Here is a 5534-nt window from a genome sequence, read left to right as displayed (position 1 = left end):
AAAGGACCACATATATCAGTGTGTATAATTTCAAGAAGCTGTGTGCTTCTTGTGGCTCCTTTCTTTGTGTGTTTTGTTTGTTTTCCTTTAATACAATCTACACAAATATTAAGATCAGTAAAATCTAAATCTAGAAGAATTTCATTTTTAACTAATCTTTCCAACCTTTCTTTAGATATGTGACCTAAACGTTTATGCCACAAGTAAGCAGATTGTTCATTCACCAAACTTTGTTTGGTACCAACATTATGATGCAGAGTTAAGAGTGTTTCGGTAAAAAGATTATCAAGATTCAGTTTGTATAAATCATCACAAAGAATACCAGTACCGATGAGATAATTATTCTTAGATAAACTAAAACATCCATTACCAAAATTAAAAGAATATCCAGTGTTATCCAACTTAGACAAAGAAACTAAATTTCTCGAAAGAGAAGGAACATAATAAGTTTCAACTAAATCTAAGTGATTCCCAGAATCAAGAATCAAACGATAAGTCCCGACAGTTTCAATTGAAGCCTTCACTCTATTCCCCATGTAAATAAATCTTTCATTCTTGCTTATGGTTTGGATTGTAAGGAATCCCTGCATAGTATTAGAAACATGAAAAGTACAACCAGAGTCAATCCACCAAGTATTATAAGAAATTTCAGTTAAGTTTGATTCGAGACATGTAAAAGCACAAGGCTTACCTTTCTTCTCAAACCATACCTTACGTTTCAGGCAATCTTTCTGAAAGTGTTCGTATTTTTCACAGAAATGACACTTTCCATTCTTGTTTCCTTTCTTATGTACTTGAGATGATGACTGATTAACATTAAGTTGCTTCTGTTGTCCCTTACCATGCTTCTTTCCTTTTTTTTCAGCTCCGTGATTATTTACAAAGTTAATGGAGTGGGTTCCTTGACTCTTCAACCTTGTTTCCTCTTGAACTAGCATACCATACTTCATGTGTGTTCCATTTGTCTTTCATGGTGTTGTAGTTCATTTGGAAAGGACCATACTCAGACGGTAATGAGTTGATAATGAACTGTACAAGGAAATTCTGTTCCACTTTCATTCCCAATGACTTAAGTATTGCTGCTATATTTGTCATTTCAATGACATGCTCATGCATAATACGTGAACCATCAAACTTCATGGTGGTCAAAGTACCCATTAGTGTCCCAGTAAGATACTTATCAGCAGTTTGGGAAGACTCTTCCACAAGTTTCAGAAGTTCTTTCGCACTTTCAGTTTTGGAAAGAGTAGTCTTAATGTTGCCCGCAATATTCATTCGCATGAACATTAGGCCTAATCTGTTAGACTGATCCCAGTGCTTATAATAGGACTTTTCTTCATCACTGCTAGCTTCAGTAATAGCAGTTGGCTTTTCAGAGTAAAGTGCAACATCAAGATCTAAAACCCCAAGATGGAATTTGATCTGTTCGCACCAATCTGAAAAGTTAAGTCCATTAAAAGTCGTAACAGAGGCAGAGTGCGAATGAAGGGCAAGTGCTGAAATAGAATATGCTTATTTGTTAATACTTTGAGTTACGAGTTTAAACACATTATCAAATTCAGAAATAACTTTCTTAAATGTATATTGATGTTCTCCTTTAGGTGAAACATCAAAATACAACATTAAACATAATGATGCTCAAAATATATTTAACACAAAACGATAATATTTAATGCATCAATTAATAATATTTATCATCTTTGGATAAATAAATAAAACTAAAGATATATCAAAATTATCTCTTTAATATTTATTGGTCATACAAACAAACAATCAACCTTTGGGTGATCCACAAATGTCTCATGACCAAAAATTTAATTTACCCATAATTATTAGATCAATTATAAGCATCAAGATTAATGGGTGATTAATTTTAACTTTAACCTTTATTTTGGAATTAATTTCATAAAGATTCGACAACGTTGGTGATTAACGATTCTTACATATATGATTCCAAGTTATATTAAGAAATAATAAATTTTATTATTGCATGCTACAACGTTCTAACAACAAAGATTTGTTTCTTTAATATTTAAAATAACAAAGATTAAACTCATGTTATTTTAAATAAAATCAATTATAATAATATTAATATTTTAAATTTCGTTAGTCAATAATTGTGAAATTTCTAACAAACATAATTAAAATTCACAAGATCTGGAGAAACATTAATTTTAATGGAAAATCACTTGTTCTGAAAACCAGTCTTTGATACCACATGTAAGCATAAAACGGATTATATAAACTTAAACAATCTTATACATAAACAATCCTACCCATAATCCTTTGTATTATTCAGGCACGTTGAACTTAATGATTTTCACATACACATAATAACATTAATTTAATAAAGAATTACTTACCTGAATTCTCCATGGTTTTAGCGGAAGCAAAAGCATAATAGCAGAAGCACTGAATTATTTCTCTATCTTTACCTTACTTTCAAAATAATTGTGATAGAGCTTATTCTTCTTTTGGCAGAGAGAGGAACCCTTTTATAATGGGAATAGTCAGTTATGTTTTCACGTTCCATCAATGTGATTGGTGGATACAATCATTATCCTACCAAGAGTTAGTAATTTTGGATACAATCCTACTAGGAGTCAGTAATTATCCTACTAGGTAAGTTTCCATATAGATTAAGGATTTAACTTATTCAATTATTATTAAACCAATAAATAAATAAATTATGTGGGTCATAGAAATTTACAATTCAAGCATGCACGAATGACAATAGTGCAAACTTGAAAAAATAAAAAAAATGTGTCAAATTGATTTGTTAGATTTGTTTTATTTTTGATAAATTGATGATTGAATTTTGTTTTTTATGATATATGGATTTTATACTAAATTTGTCTGTTTAATTTTTTTTAAAAGAGTTTGCTAGATTTGTTGTTGTTTTGCCAAAATTAGTAATTACGATTTCTTTTTTATGACACTGAAACTTATGTTTTTGAGCTTATTTGAACAAGATTCAGAAGTTGAAATTTGAGAAATAAAATTCATATGATTTTGAATTTTTTTTTATACACATTCCTGAATTTGAGTGCATTTTTACATGTAGTTCAAGCATGGACTAATAACTAAAGCGCAAACTTGAAAAAATAAAAAAAAGTGTCAAATTGATTTGTTAGATTTGTTTTGTTTTTGATAAATTGATGATTGAATTTTATTTTTTTATGATATACAGACTTTATGTTTCAAGTTTGAGCCTGTTTATTACTGATTTGGGTATTGATTTGTGTGTTGGATTGTTGAGCTTCAAAAAATAAATTATTATTTTTGGTTATAAGCAAATGTTTAATTTACTTTTAATGCAGCGTGCATTGGTTATAAATGATAATAAACATAAAGTATGAGTAAAGGTAATAATCATTTACTAAAAGGTATCAGTTAAATAATTAATCCTTAAAAAAATTGTGACATGTAGTGGTGACAACACTTCAATGAGCTAGCCAAAATAGCAGATGCACATCTTTTTCAATAGATCTATAAATTTTATCTTACGTAATAACAAGGTGTTGATTCGTATGCATGTAATTTTCGTCTTTAACACTAAATACATATGGAACGCACGTATCCTAAGCTAGTATATATTAAAGTGTGAAGACTCTTACAAAAATGATTTGAACTTTTTGTCCTTTTTTAAAAGACTCTCTTTTAGATAAAACTGTCTTTTCACTATTTTCTTCAATTTATTATTTAATTATTTTTATTATATTAACTAGACTCCTAAAATATATGGGACTCCTAAAATATATGAAAGGAGAATCAATTAATATTTTTCTTTGTACCAATCAATTAAAAAAATACTCCTAAAATGGGATAGAAAAATACTCATAAAATAGTTTTATATTAAGGAAATACTTTTATAAATATTCAGATGCACGTTAAACTAAAAAATTAGCTGGTTTACTTATTGAAAAAATATGATTGATGCTCATCTAATTTGATTCAGTTGCATGTCTAGATTGGTGGATGCTTATTTCTAACCCTCAGGTTCTTCACTATTTTTGTCAACATAATTGTATTCAACACGTGTGTGTGTGTATATATATATATATATATCTTCTTTGTTTTTATTCAAGTCATTCTTTAGTGTCAAAATTTTTGCTCAGATAAGAATTATTTTCAACAAAACTGAAGCTTTGTAATTACTATTGTATTATTTTGTTGTAGTTTACAGGTCGTAGTGAATTTACAGGTGGTAGATGAATGTCGGTTGACTTTGAGAATTTTTTTAGGTAAATGTTAGGTTTAATTTATTGTTTTTATATCTCTGTTTTGAGAATTTTTTGTGTAAAGGTAAAATTTAGTTGTATTATTTTGATATCTCTATTGTCGTATTATTTTGTTATAATTTATTGGTGGTAGATGAGTGTCAGATGACTTTCAGAAAATTTATGTAAAGGTTAGATTTAATTATATTATTTTGATGTCTTTATCATCGTATTATTTTGTTGCAGTTTACAGGTGGTAGATGAATGTCGATCGACTTTGAGAATTTTTTTTGGTAAAGACTAGGTTTAATTAAATAAATTCTCCAAAAAATATTGAATTTAATTATTGTATTTATCTTTATTATTTAAACAAATATCCTATTTAGTGCAACATTTGAACTCAATAAAGTGAAGTACACGCACGAGACGCGTACACCTAAACTAATTTATTGAAAACTGTGAACTAGAAATACAATTTTCTATGAATTATTTGTTGATGGTTCAGATTTAATTTCACTTTAGTATATTTAGATACTAAAATTGAAATGGTTTGCATGCCAAATTTATGACACCAACTTGATAGCACAAAAATATTAGCCATGCCTACCCTTGAAGGTGAGAAGACTTAATAAGTCATGTCTGTTGGACAATAAAATTCTCGAGACTGAAAATTATAATAATAATTGAGACAAGAAAATATTGCAACAATCAATTTATTGATTTCAATGTATGTATTACAATCTCTATGAATCCTCTGCTTCGCCTTTTCAAATATAAATTCAAAGGCTTAAAGCTTAATCTTGAATTTGAACTTGATTTGAGGACTTGAGGGACTTGATCTTGACTTATGCTTGAATTCAAGGGCTTTTGAGCTTGTTCTTAAATATTGCGGTCTTGATCTTAAATCTTGATGAACTTGATCTGAATGCTTGAGATTTATAGAGAAATTACGGTGTTTGATCCACGAGCTTTATCTTGCTTCTTGTTAGAGTTCTGGAGCTCTCTTTCTGAATTATGAGACTCCTATTTATAGTTGTGGAAAAGGAAGAGTCATGATGAAGATGGACTTCTTTTGACCAATCAAATTCAAGTGACGTGGCGCCTTTTATGGGCTTTGATTTTATTGGGCCTGTTGCATTATTTTGATATATGGCATGGTCCTATTGGCTCCTTCACTTGACTTGGCATGCCATTTCATTTGACACGTGGCGTTTATTTGGGCCTGTAGAATATGACAATATCTTAGATTTAGCAAAGTGAACTCATCATTTGTAGTCCAAATCAATGGGCAAGCCCAATAAAAAATAGACTTTA

The sequence above is a fragment of the Capsicum annuum genome, chromosome 7 (genome assembly GCF_002878395.1).
Source record: "Capsicum annuum cultivar UCD-10X-F1 chromosome 7, UCD10Xv1.1, whole genome shotgun sequence".
NCBI classification, from domain to species: domain Eukaryota; kingdom Viridiplantae; phylum Streptophyta; class Magnoliopsida; order Solanales; family Solanaceae; genus Capsicum; species Capsicum annuum.
Note: the sequence above shows the minus strand (reverse complement) of the source record.